The sequence below is a fragment of the Bufo gargarizans genome, chromosome 2, assembly GCF_014858855.1.
Source record: "Bufo gargarizans isolate SCDJY-AF-19 chromosome 2, ASM1485885v1, whole genome shotgun sequence".
Classification (NCBI taxonomy): Eukaryota; Metazoa; Chordata; class Amphibia; order Anura; family Bufonidae; genus Bufo; species Bufo gargarizans.
This window is the reverse complement of record NC_058081.1, coordinates 138,015,906-138,030,875: the sequence shown is the minus strand read 5'-3', so window position 1 is coordinate 138,030,875 and position 14,970 is coordinate 138,015,906.

Here is a 14,970-nt window from a genome sequence, read left to right as displayed (position 1 = left end):
CACAAGCCATCAGTTCTCTGTGAAAAAGCCAGTGAGCGAAACGGTCGTCGGCCGCCCCCCAGCCAGGTTGGTTATTTACTTGTTATGTACTGAGTATGCCAGTATTGCTGCTTGTTAGGGTTCACCGGGAGCAAGCTGTCCTTTGCATACACATTATGCTCATTGGTCTCCTCAAGCCGCCCAGGGTTGGCAGTTAAACCCGGGATATGTTCGAGTATTCATTGAGGTGACTGATATTTGAGTGCACTGATCATTCCATCTTGTTTGATACGGTACCCGGAGTACCACACAAGCAGTGGCAACCTGATACAACAACAATGTATTGATATACATACAGTTTTTTTGTTTTTTTTGGGGGGGGTTCATCCACACTTTTCTGTATTTCCCCACTGGGTTTTAATGATTTATCATTAATTTATGGTGTTTGTATGCATATATGTTTAATAAAGATTTGTTTGAACATTACTGCTGGTGTGTTTTGCATTTATAGGAGTATCTTGGCTTGCCAGTAGCTGCTGACTGTCTTCTAGTATCTCGTCCTTACTGTATAGTGGAACTGACCCTCAGCATACAATACTTCTCTGGCTGAGGGAACAGAAAAGGACAGAAGCAGGTTGAGGACAGGTGAGGGCACAGGGCTTGCTCCCGGGCCATACCAACTAAGGATTGTGTCTGATGAACTGACTGACTCTTGGCTGGAGGTGTCTGATGTCACTTGAGTCAACCATTCAAGAACCGCTGGGTTGCTGGTCAAGACACGACCGCTAGCTGACACTGGGAGCTCAGTCCTCTCGAAGTGACCCCTGCTGCCATGGCCCCTTACTCTGCTGCGACCTCTGCCTGCGCCAGAAACATTTAGGCCTCTGCCACTCCCTGTGCAGGGCCTGGCACTTTTCTGTCTGTCATACTGTTAGAACAAATAAATAAATAAAAAGGAAATTAAAACAACCCCAAAAAAGTCTGTAATTTTTTCACTTCACCACACAGCGCTTTTTTTCCCACGCTAATACACACAAAAAAGGGCTTTAGAACATATAACTGCACCGCTGAATGGCAAATATATTTTTATTTTGCCACTAATACACGACAAAAAGTGCTGTAATTTTAGCACTTCACCACACAACGGTTAATAAGCCCTTTTTTCCCCAATAATACAAGCTAAAAAATTCTTTTGAACATATAACTGCACCGCACAAGGGCAAATAAGACGTACACATATTTCCTTGTAATAAACCCTGGGCAGACTAGATGGGACAAATTGTTCTTATCTGCCGACACATTCTATGTTTCTATGTTAATGGCTGTAACACCCGAATAACAAGAACGGTTTGATGCTGGAATTACAGAGCCGTATAATGGCAATTTGGGTACCCAGTCAGCGCAGCAAGGTGTAATAGGATTGTTCCTATTACCCTGGCTGTAACCTCCCCTCCTGAACCAGTACATAAATGTTGCGGAATTATTCCTCCCTATCCTTTCCCTACACCTTGAATAATCTTTCTCTGGACTTGTAAATCGTTTTTTTTTAGCGTTTTTTTTTAGCACAATTAAGTTTTTTCTAGCACTGTCCCTAGCGCCTGCAGACATCTCTCCCTGCACTAAGTACACTGGTAAATGGCAGAATCTAAGATGTCTGAGGCTATTTATAGGGCTGTGACATCCCAGGGCTGGCTTGCTGCTGACTGGCTGCATGCATGGCATTATGGGCAATTACGCCTCCCCAGAGTTCCTTGCTCCATGTCCTCATACGTGCAGCAGCCATTTTAGGAAAAAATGCGATTTGTTACCATGAAGCGTGAGGAAATTCGGATTCGGTGCAAATTAAATTGTTCCTGAAATTAGAATTGAATTCCACTTTGTCAACTTCGATTCGCTCATCTCTATTGGAAAAGAAAAACTGCTCTGGGTACCCAGACTGGTCCTCTACTCAGTAATGAAAAGTGATGGAGCTTCTGGTAGTATCTCTGGTGTGTGTTGAAGGGTGGGAGTAGGGCCGGAATTAATTAACTAGGTAAGGACGCTTTACCAGAACCTGAAGCTAATATTTTGATTAATGGTATATAATCTAGATCTTTTCGTTTGACAAGGATTCCCCCTCTTCCCATTGTTGTTTGCAATTGTGATAGAACCACTTGCAGTTATGATTAGGAATGAGTCAAGTGATGGGATTTGGGGTGAGAGGGGACTAGGATAAGAGTTATGTATGCAGATGTCATTCTTTTTTTTTGCAGATCCGTCATTGATCTGCAGAAACGCTTCCATTACAATAATACAAACGGATCTATCGCCACTGACTTTCATTGTGTGTCAGGACGGATCCGTATTGCTCCGCACCACATCGCGGACAGAAAAACGCTGCTTGTAGTGTTGTTCTGTCTGCGATGGGAGCACAACCAAAGGGAACGGAATGCATTTTAGTGCATTCCGTTTCATTCAGTTCAGTTTTGTCCCTATTGACAATGAAAAGATTGAAAACAAAAAACTATCCATCATAGGATCTCAATAGCGGAAGAAAACGCTTCAGTTTTTTGTTTTCAATCTTTTTATTGAATTTTTCAACATTACATTGAGAGAGAACATACTTTTTGTGGATGCAGCCACGTACATTGAAATGTACATTACATTCTGCACAATATCACTCAAAACGCTAGTGTAAAAGTAGCCCAAGACTGTTTTGCCTCCACTGCACCCGAAATCGGAGAGTCTGGATTAAAAGTTCTTAAGTATACAGACCATTTTAAATATCTTTGTATAAAAAAATCTGCTAATCCTTAGGAATATCTGGAAAGTAGTGTAGCCTGTGTGACCTCAGAGGTAAAACACCACTTAGGGTACTTTCACACTAGCGTTGTTTGAATCCGGAGGGCAATTTCGTTACCGGAACTGCCCCCGGATCCGGGAAAACGGATTACATTTGAATCCTGATCAGGATTCTGATCACAATGAAAAAATGCATTGGAAAAAACGGATCCGCCATTTATGGACTTTTTTTTCACATTTTTCGTGTTTAACCCCTTAAGGACACAGCCTTTTTACACCTTAGGACCAGGCCATTTTTTGCAAATCTGACCAGTGTCACTTTAAGTGCTGATAACTTTAAAACGCTTTGACTTATCCAGGCCGTTCTGAGATTGTTTTTTCGTCACATATTGTACTTCATGACACTGGTGAAATGAAGTCAAAAAAATATTTTTTTTGCACCCAAAAATACCTAATTTAACAAATTTTTGGAAAAATTAGCAAATTTCAAAGTTTCAGTTTCTCTACTTCTGTAATACATAGTAATACCCCCAAAAATTGTGATGACTTTACATTCCCCATATGTCTACTTTATGTTTGAATTGTTTTGGGAATGATATTTTATTTTTTGGGGATGTTATAAGGCTTAGAAGTTTAGAAGCAAATCTTGAAATTTTTCAGCAATTTACAAAAACTACATTTTTAGGGACCAGTTCAGGTCTGAAGTCACTTTGCGGGGCTTACATAATAGAAACCACCCAAAAATGACCCCATCTAAGAAACTACACCCCTCAAGGTATTCAAAACTGATTTTACATACGTTGTTAACCCTTTAGGTGTTGCACAAGAGTTATTGGCAAATGGGGATGAAATTTGAGAATTTCATTTTTTTGTCAAATTTTTTATTTTAACCCATTTTTTCCACTAACAAAGCAAGGGTTAACAGCCAAACAAGACTGTATCTTTATTGCCCTGACTCTGCCGTTTACAGAAACACCCAATATGTGGCCGTAAACTACTGTACGGCCACACAGCGGGGCATAGAGTGAAAGGTGCGCCGTTTGGTTTTTGGAGGGCTGATTTTTATGGACTGGTTTATTTACACCATATCCCATTTGAAGCCCCCTGATGCACCCCTAGAGTAGAAACTCCCTAAAAGTGACCCCATCTAAGAAACTACACCCCTCAAGGTATTCAAAACTGATTTTACATACGTCGTTAACCCTTTAGGTGTTGCGCAAGAGTTATTGGCAAATGGGGATGAAATTAGCAAATTTCATTTTTTTGTCTAATTTTCCATTTTAACCCATTTTTTCCACTAACAAATCAAGGGTTAACAGCCAAACAAGACTGTATCTTTATTGCCCTGACTCTGCCGTTTACAGAAACACCCAATATGTGGCCGTAAACTACTGTACGGCCACACAGCGGGGCGTAGAGGGAAAGGTGCGCCGTTTGGTTTTTGGAGGGCTGATTTTTATGGACTGGTTTATTTACACCATGTCCCATTTGAAGCCCCCTGATGCACCCCTAGAGTAGAAACTCCCTAAAAGTGACCCCATTTTGGAAACTACAGGATAAGGTGGCATTTTTTTGGGGACTATTTTTAGGGTAAATATGATTTTTGGTTGCTCTATATTACATTTTTGTGACGCAAGGTTACCAAAAATTGAAATTCTGAAATTTCATCTCCATTTGCCATTAACTGTTGAGGAACACCTAAAGGGTTAATGAAGTTTGTATAATCAGTTTTGAATACCTTGAGGGGTGTAGTTTCTTAGATGGGGTCAGTTTTGGGGAGTTTTTACTCTAGGGTGCATCAGGGGGGCTTCAAAAGGGACATGGTGTCAATAAAAAAGGCCATTAAAATCGGCCTTCCAGAAACCATGTCGGTCCTTTCCTTTTGCGGCCTCCCTTTTAATGATACAGCAGTTTACGACCACAAATGTGGTGTTTCTGTAAACTGCAGTATCAGGGTAATAAATATTAAGTTTTGTTTGGTTGTTAACCCTTGTTTTGTTACCGGAAAAAACGGATTGAAATGGAAAAGTGCCAAAAATAGCGGTTTTGGCACCGTTTTTTTTTTTTTTTTTTTTTTTTAACTGTGTTAATCTGGGGGGTTAGGTAATGGGATATTTTTATAGAGGAGATTCTTACGGATGCGGCAATACCTAATAAGTCTACTTTTTTTTTACAATTATTTAGGTTTTTGACTATATTATCTTTTTTGATACAAATCTTTTTTTGGGTATCTCTAAAGTCTAAGGGTCCTTTTTTTTTTTTTTTAATCCAATTATCTCATGTGGGGGCTCATTTTTTGTGGGATGAGCGGACGGCTTTATTGGCACTTTTTGGGGGGCTATATGACTTTTTGATCGCTTGCTATTAAACTTTTTATTATGTAAGGTGACAAAAAAAAAAACATTTTTTGCACCTTTTTTTTTTTTTTTTTCCTTGACCGTGTTAATCTGGGGGGTTAGGTCATGGGGTAGTTTTATAGAGGAGATTATTACCGACGCGGCGATACCTAATATGTCTACTTTTAATAAATTTTTTTTTTTTTTTTTGGGTGTCTCAAGTCTGAGAACCAGTTTTTTTTTATCCGATGTCAGTGCTAAATTGGGATATAAATTTAGTACTCCATGGAAGTGTGATACTTCCTGAAGCAACCGTCAATGCAGAGGCCCGGATGATCGGGGCAAGTGTCGCACTGAGTAGTCGTGTCCTTCCGTATCCCCCTCCTGCGACACACTCTGCACTTTTTTTGGGTTCGTCCCTTCTTTCCAGTATGGGGGACCACACCTGGAAAGTGTTGGCCAGGGACGATCCGGGCACCTACAGTTCCCGAGGTACTCCGGCCTGCTCTTTCCCGGTCCGAAAAGATCAGGGCCTTGAGGACTGCCTCATAGAACTGGAGGAATGTCCCTGTGCTGCCAGCGCTTCGGGATAGTACAAAAGAGTTGTACATGGCAACCTGAACCAAGTAGACCGCAATTTTTTTGTACCATGCCCGGGTTTTGCGCATGGCGTTATATGGCTTGAGGACTTGATCAGAGAGATCAACTCCTCCCATATACCGATTGTAAGCGACGATACAATCGGGCTTGAGGACCGTTGCCGCGGTACCTCGCACAGGGACAGGGGTGATGCCGTTACCATGAATTGTGGACAGCATAAGGACATCCCTCTTGTCCTTATACCTGACCAGCAACAGGTTTCCAGTGGTAAGGGCACGGGTCTCACCCCTGGGGATAGGTACCTGGAGGGGGTGGGCAGGGAGGCCGCGTTGATTTTTCCGCACGGTCCCACAAGCGGACGTGGATCTGGCGGCAAGGGACTGGAACAAGGGGATACTGGTATAAAAGTTATCCACGTAAAGGTGGTAACCCTTATCCAGCAGTGGGTACATAAGGTCCCACACAAGTTTCCCGGTAACACCCAGAGTGGGGGGACATTCTGGGGGTTGAATCCGGGAATCTCGCCCCTCGTATACACGAAATTTGTAAGTGTACCCTGAGGTACTCTCACAAATTTTGTATAGCTTCACGCCATACCTCGCCCGCTTGGAGGGCACATACTGGCGGAAAATGAGTCTCCCCTTGAACGCAATGAGAGACTCATCAACCGCGACCTCTCTTCCAGGTACATAGGCCTCCATGAATTTGGCCCCAAAGTGATCGATGACCGGCCGTATCTTGTACAGACGGTCATGGGCAGGATCACCTCGGGGGGGACATGCTGCATTATCGGAATAATGCAGACATTTCCGGATGGCCTCAAACCGGGAGCGTGTCATGGCTGTACTGTAAAGTGGGGCCTGGTATAGGACGTCCCCACTCCAGTACAGCCTGACACTGGGTTTTTTGACCAGGCCCATATGCAGCACGAGGCCCCAAAATGTCCTCATTTCGGCTGCACTGACCGGCGTCCAGCCACCGGGCCTGGCCAAAAAGGAGCCCGGGTGTTGAGCGACGAACTGTTGGGCGTACAGATTCGTCTGCTCCACCATCAGATTTACCAGTGGGTCACTGAAAAAATGACAAAAAAAGTCATATTCAGTGTAGCCCACTGTGGAAATCTGGATTCCTGATTGGCCTACAAAATCAGGAATCACAGGCTCGTATCGCTCGTATCGATCGCTCGTAACAGGGCAAGTGGCAGCACCCCTGTGCTGTGGACCCCAGACACCCTAACTTAGGGTGATGCAATCAAAGTTCAGAAACTAACTTTCCCTTTTTTTTTCCCTGCCTAAACCAAACTTTCCCTAGCTGTCCCTATGTACCTGATGGGGTCCTGGGGGGCACAGATCGGGTCCTGGGGGGCACAGATATGGTCCTGGGGGGCACAGATCGGGTGCAGCAGACACGTGCAGGCAGCTCCTCTCTCCTCCGGCTCCGGAACACAAAAGGAGGAGGAGAGGAGCGCCTGCCTCTTTTGAATCTGCCGCCGGACCGCCCACAGACCAATCAGAAAGTGATCCTGAGTGGTGATGTCACCATCACCACTCAGGATCACTGGATGGTGATTGGTGGGGTGAAATCACACCACCATCACCATCCTGTTCCGGGTTATCGGGACTTCAGAGACCAGAATAACCCGGAAACGCAGAAAACCGCAGGTCTGAATTGACCTGCGGTTTTCTGCGATCGCATACATGGGGGGTCACCGGACCCCCCGGTGCATTTGCTCCAAGTGCCTGCTCAATGATTTGAGCAGGCACGGGGTTCCGATCACCGCCCGCCGTGCGGCGGTGATCGAAAATGCACAGGGCGTACATGTACGCCCTGTGTCCTTAAGTACCAGGGCACAAGGGCGTACCTGTACGCCCTATGTCCTTAAGAGGTTAACATGCAAAAGCCGGATCCGGTATGATTGAACACACGGCGCCGGATCCGGCATTAATGCAAGTCAATGGGAAAAATGCCGGATCCGGCGTTCAGTCAAAGTGTTCCGGATTTTTGGCTGGAGGTAAAAATACAACATGCTACGGTTTTCTGAAAAGCCTGATCAGTCAAAAAAAGACTGAACTGGATGCATCCTAAACGGATTGCTCTCCATTCAGAATGCATGGGGATAAAACTGATCAGTTCTTTTCCGGTATTGAGCCCCTAGGACGGAACTCAACACCGGAAAAGAAAAACGCTAGTGTGAAAGTACCATAAGGCAGGCATTGATCATCCATGCACTTAGTATGTAACCTTTGGCTTTCCAGCTTTCTGCATGCTTGGATTTCTAGTAAGACCACTGATTTAAATATTTATGGTTATTGGCACATACTTCAGAATCAAAGGAACTGGTTGACCTGTTACGAGTGCGCTTGACAGCTGAAGGTACAGTATCTGTGTTGATCCCATGTTCACGTGTGTCCGCATTGCTGAAAAAAGTTTAAATATATGCAAATGAGCCTCTAGGAGCAATGGGGGTGTTGCTGTTACTCCTAGAGGCTCAGCTCTCTCTACAACGGCGGCCTCTCCACTTTCATTGATGGCACCAGGCAATGTAAACGTCATCATGTCTGGTCCTGTCAAAGTTCAGATGTCAAAGCTGTTGCTCAGAGAGCTGAGCCTCTAAGTGTAACAACAACACCCCTGTTGCTCCTAGAGGCTCATTTGCATATATTAAAACTGTTTTTTCAGCACTGCAGGCACATATGAACATGGGACCAACACAGATGCCAGCAGCTGCCAAGTGCACATGTAGCAGGTCAGCCAGTGTCATAGGTACAAGTCTGCTGACAGATGCCCTTTAAAGGGGTTGTCTGGTTTCAGTAAGAAACTGTAAAACACATGCGTTCCACCTGCAATAATATAAATCATTACTTACCTGACAGATCCCACACTGTTGCTCTTGACAACATGTGACCATTGCAGCCAATCATTGGCCTCAGTGGTGCACCAAAGAGGACAGTGACTGGCTGCAGTGCTGACATATTGTCGATGTGGCATCACTGATGCGGCCTGGTAAATAGAGCTCGGCTGGAAAACTTTGAGTAGGATGTGAGTTAAATAATAATCTATTCTTTACTGCAAGCAAATCGCAAGTGTTGTCTGGTGATGGATCATGTGATGGACCATGTGATGAACGCAGTGACGTCATCAAAGGTCCTTTTCCTCACAGATGAAGACAGGAGAGATGCCGGCTGCGCAAACAAGTGGATTAAGGTGAGTTACATTTTTATTTTATTTTTTAACCCCTCCAGCACTATTATACTATGCATTCTGTATTCAGAATGCTATTATTTTCCCTTATAACCATGTTATAAGGGAAAATAATACAATCTACACTACAACTAACCCAAACCCGAACTTCTGTGAAGAAGTTCGGGTCTGGGTACTACAGTCGTTTTTTTATCATGCTCGTGCAAAACACATTGCACCCGCGCAATAAAAACTGAACATCGGAACGCAATCTCAGTCAAAACTGACTGCAATTGCGTACTTACTCGTGCGGGTTTGCCGCAATGTACCGGGATGCATCCGGATACGCTCGTGTGAAAGAGGCCTAAGTGGAAAAGCCCTCTCAGGCAGGTTGCTGATTGTTAAAGCTATGCATCTCTACTGTAGTGTGAAAACTGTGTAAGGTTCATGTCATGGGTTTTGCATCAAGCGCAGCAATTTGAAATGTGGCAACTTTAGGTTCGCCATAAAACGGAATCTTCCAGGGGGTGAAGACCATGGAGGAAGCTGGTTGATGGCAAAACTGAAGCCAATTTGTAAGTATGAATAAACACTTTTTAGGGCGATTTCACACTATGGGGGAAATTATCATGAGGGTTGTATTTGAAGCTTGAAGTCAGTTTTCCTTCGGTCTGTGTTGGCCTCCTTTGCAACAAATTTATCAGTGCATTTTGCTTGAAGTTTGGATGATCTTTAAACCTAATGCTTTTATCTAGAAATGCTACCTCACCACCACATGGCGTCGCTCTGGGACTTTTTTTGTGACTTTTTAATAAAGTCCCAGTCATAAATCTGCAGTGAAACTCATTAACGTAGCCAACCATACCCAGTTTTCAAAAGTGGAATGAGTGGTATAGAGAGATAAAAGAAACATGGCGCTCCTAGTGTAATACATTTCTGTATAAGACACTGTGAAAGATAAATGGGTTGCTCACCTTCGATGGTTATGTGATAGGGCACAACACCATGTATGACAGAGGATCAGTATACAGCTAGCACATGTCCCCGGATCCACACGGCAAGCACACAAGAGGGTATAATCGGGACAGCGATAGGATGATCCGGTATCATGACCACACTGCCATGTAATGTATATCTTTATTCGGGCTACACGTTACTAGGGCGAAATAATCCCGCAATCAGGTCCAGTCATATTGAAGACAAACAATTGGGCAATTTAAAAGACGAAGCTCCTCCCAGGGGAGGTGTTGTAAACAGTTACAATGTATACAAGGCAATTCAAATAAAATAATTTAAAATGATCATGTTAAAATAGTCATAAGAAGGAATGTTGAATATATTTTAAGGGCTTGAACTATAAAACAGAGCCACTATCACTCAAACTGCGTGCTGAATGTCACGTGACTCAAAGAGGGCTGCCTGTCATGTGGGCATTCTAGCTTAATTCAGGTCGTTCCTGTTGTCAAAGTAGCTGTTAGCTGATTGATAGAAAGGTTTGCTTGCTGGGCAATAGACTGACTAGTATAAAGGCAGCACAGTGCCTCCATGGTGAGCACCAGTATCCTACAACATCAGGGTCCCAAGTTCAAGTCTGACCCGGGACAACAACACAATGTGGCCCACATGCTCTCCTAAAACTTTGGTGGATCCCCTCTCACACTCCAAAAGTACACAATTTCTAAAATAAATAAAAAAGAGATTTTAGTGCACTCTATATAAGTCCATTAATATACATTCTCTAAAAGTTCCTTTAAGCCACATGGAGATAGACAGTTCACTTTATAGATCCAATAATTCTTCCACTTTATTAACTGTACCGTTCTGTCTGGTGACAGGATGGTATTTGTTTGAGGTGTCATTTGAAGGACCTCTGGGTTCGCTGGATGGTACTCTGAGAAGTGTCTAGAGACACTTGGGGTTATTTATCAAAGTGGTGTAAAGTAGAACTGGCTTAGTTGCCCATATCAACCAATCAGATTCCACCTTTCATTTTGGACAGCTAATTCGGAAAATAGGAATCTGATTGGTTGCTATAGACAACTAAGCCAGTTCTACGTTACACTAGTTTGATGAATGACCCCCAACTGTGTCGAGGGAATGATGCCTTGATCTATCTGCCATGGAGTGTTCATCCTACACCTTAATTGTTGAGATGTGCACCCAATGTACTGTAACCCATGGACATTATATAAGGTATATGACATGATGAAAAATGATGTGATGATAAAAGTTTCACCTATGGTGGCTGATTTGAAGGATTTCCCGCAATGTTGTATATTTATGCAACATAAGCATTTCTTGGTGTTGCAACGAAAGGATCCAACTATTTTGGGGAACAAACTTAGAGAACACTTTCTTACTCCATGTGTTTTGAGTTGACTCGGGGGCCAGAAGGTTCTTGAGGGTTGGACATCTTCTGAAGGTTATATGGGGAAAGTTCGGGAGGATACTAGCTAGATAGGGATCTTCAAGTAGGATATGCCAGTATTGTTTAATGACATTCCTGATATTCCATATGTATGTGATCACAAAACTGCACTGAAAGTTGTGTTTGACCTGGTAGGCATAATTTTAGATTGGAGGCAATGGTCTTGTGATGACATTAAAGTCTTGGTGTAGCCTTTATGTCTGGTTATACAGAACCTTAGATTGTGCTTTAAAGGTGTTTGTACTGATAAGTTCTTCTCATTCTCTTGTACTGTATGTATGGAATGTTATTGAACTACTCCCTATAATGGACACTTGCTAAATCCACAAAGCTGTTCACCTCAACACTCTTAAAGTATGTTTGAGCTTGCAGTTTCACCCATCAGGACTGATCGATATGAGAAGGTGTAAGAATTCTGTTTCGGAACGTGACCAGTTGGGGATCAGTGTTATGCCCCAGTTGTTGCAACTGAGGTCTCATACAAATCCCTGGAGTTCTTCCTCACCTCCATTCCAAATGATAATTATGTAATCTATGTGTAAGAGGCAGCCCTGATCATCCAGCAACATTTCCAACACATATATATATATATATAGCAGACTGTCATGTTTCCCTCCAGCCACCAGAGGCCACTGTGGCTGAGTAGGACAGTGAGAGGAGTTGTTTCCAGAGGACAAGGAGTTAAGTGTTTTTCCCGGGCTGAGCAGAGGGCCTGGGCTGAAGGTGTCTGAGTACACAGGAAGAAGGACGCTGTGCACTGAGAGGGAGATCCACAGGGAAGATTAGAGTGATTTCTCCCTGCCTGCTGACACAGTATCTGGGACATTAGAGTGTGTTTGCTCTCTGACTGAGCTGATGTGTCCTGGTGTAGAAGAGAGACTGCTGTAGTGTGAGGCACTTACCAGAGGAACTGTGAGTGAATTCCAGGCCCTGCCTGATTACACGTCCAGAGCTGCTGATTATCTCTAACCAGAGTTACAGAGACTACAAAGAGAGGCCAGAGCTGAGCCACGCTGAAGCAAGCAAGCAAGCAACCAGATCGGGACCCAGACTGTACCTGCCTGCATGTGCCGGACACCGAACTGTGAGTGCACTGATGCTAACCTGAGCTAGGACATAGTGGAATAGGATTTAGTTTAGTGCACCGTAGAGGTGCACCCCGGGTAGCGGGGACAGATAGGACTACCTAGAAGAGAGTAGCCTGCTATTGTCTGTACTTGTGTTTGTGATTCATTTGTGTTCTTTATGCAAATTTCCATTATCTTTGTTGTGAATTCTCAAGCTGTTCATATTGTAAATCTGCTTTTCCGGCAGTTAGAGTTCTCCTTTAATAAAGCCGGTTTCTACTTCAGCCTCCTTGTCTGCTGCACTGTACTTGAGTCCTGCTCTACGGTCTCTTCCTCTGCTGACCGTTACATATGTACCATTTGAAAAATAGTTTGGTTTTGTAGTTAGGGTTATTAATAATGTGGGCGTCCTCGAAATGCCCCCATGAAGATAGTGTTCAAATACAAATTGTATACTCTTTACTATGAAATCACTTTGTGCATAAATCATGTCATGGTCTCTGTGTAATGCTAGCCTAACTGCCCTTAGACCCAACACATGTGTAATATTGGGACATGTCCATAGACATTAGCAGGTATGTCTCTTTCCACTGGATGGATTTGAGATCAAGAATAAGTTGTGTGGTGTTTTTGATCTAAATTGATACCACAATTCACATAGGACACAATACACAAGATATCACTTGGAAGTGCGAGCCAAAGGCTAAGACTACCAATCCCCAAAACAATCGTACAATGCTTAGATTTGATAAAAATATTGTATCTTTATTACAGAATAAATGTATAAAAAAAAAACAAGTAAGTGGTCAGACACATCAATATACCTCACAGTGGGTGCCATATGTGATTAAGTATGATCAAAGTACAAAAAGAAACACAGACCATGATTGGTATGGATAATTCATGATTCAAATGTAGTACCTTAAGATACCAGTAATAAAAATTCATAGCATAACTAGTATAAATATTACAAATAAAGGGCAGGTGTCAAAAATCCTGGCAGAACCCATCCATACATATTCTTCATCCGGGCAGCATAAAGGCCAACCTTTTCCTGGGGATGGGGGGGGGAGGGAGACAGATTTCCCTCATTTCCCCATTCCTTGATGGAATGATCTATACATCAAACTCACTTATAAAGTGGGTTTGTGTAGTAACAGTACATAAGGCCGAAAAAAGACATTTGTCCATCCAGTTCGGCCTGTCATCCTGCAAGTTGATTATTATTACACTCCAGAAATACATCCAGGCCCCTCTTGAATTCCTTTATTGTACTCACTATCACCACCTCCTCAGGCAGAGAGTTCCATAGTCTCACTGCTCTTACCGTAAAGAATCCTCTTCTATGTTTGCGTACAAACCTTTTTTCCTCCAGACGCAGAGGATGTCCCCTCGTCACAGTCCTGGGGATAAATAGATGATGGGATAGATCTCTGTACTGACCCGATATATTTATACATAGTAATTAGATCTCCCCTCAGTCATCTTTTTTCTAAAGTGAAAAACCCTAATTTTTATAATCTTACATGGTACTGTAGTCCCCCCATTCCAGTTATTACTGTAGTTGCCCTCCTCGGGACCCTCTCCAGCTCTGCTATGTCTGCCTTGTTTACAGGAGCCCAGAACTGTACACAGTACTCCATGTGTGGTCTGACTAGTGATTTGTAAAGTGCCAGGACTATGTTCTTATCACGGGCATCTATGCCCCTTTTGATGCAACCCATTATCTTATTGGCCTTGGCAGCAGCTGTCTGACACTGGTTTCTATAGCTTAGTTTGCAGTTTATTAAACAACCAACTGTGTAAGGTTGCATTTTTGGATGTTTCCTTCCTAAAGGAGGTCAGCTGAGATTAGGCCATTTTCCAGGACCTGAAAGGAAACTGCTGTTAACTCCTTGCTGCATGCTCAATCTGCACATCATATATGCTTGATTAAAAGTAATCCTATATAATTTTTGAGGACGAGGAGAATATGTTCCACTTTCATGTTATTTGAGAGACAGGCCAAGGAGTTAAGAGAACATTTAGTTGCCAGAGGATGTAGCAAGAGGAACATCCAAACTGGGTATTTCAGAGCCAAACTAACCAAAAGAGATCGGTTGTTAAATCCCCATTGGAAAATACCCCAAGATGATGACAAGGTACATTTCATATCAACATACAACTCACAATGGAGAGAAATAAGACTGGCATTAACGAGACACTGGGAAATTTTATGGTTAGACTCAGCTCTTTCCGGACTCTTACCACCTTTACCCCTTATCACTTATAGACTATCTAAGAACTTGTACGGAGTTACCATCCAGGAACACAACCGGGACCAGGGGCGGACTGGGAACTTAAAGTGTACCTGGAGAAAAAAAAAAAAAAAAAAAGTGCCCCGATTTTGTAGGCAGGTTCAAATGAACAGAAGATGGGGCAACACAAGTAGGTGGGTTCAGCAATACCATAGTGCAAAATACCATCCCAGCAGAACCAAATAACACAATGTAGCACAATATACTGCCCCAAAAGCTGTCCCTCTGTGGTTGCCATCAATAGCTGCCATTTTTTGTCCTCCTCCTCTAGTTGTCTTTGATGAACATTTGGAGCAGGGGGG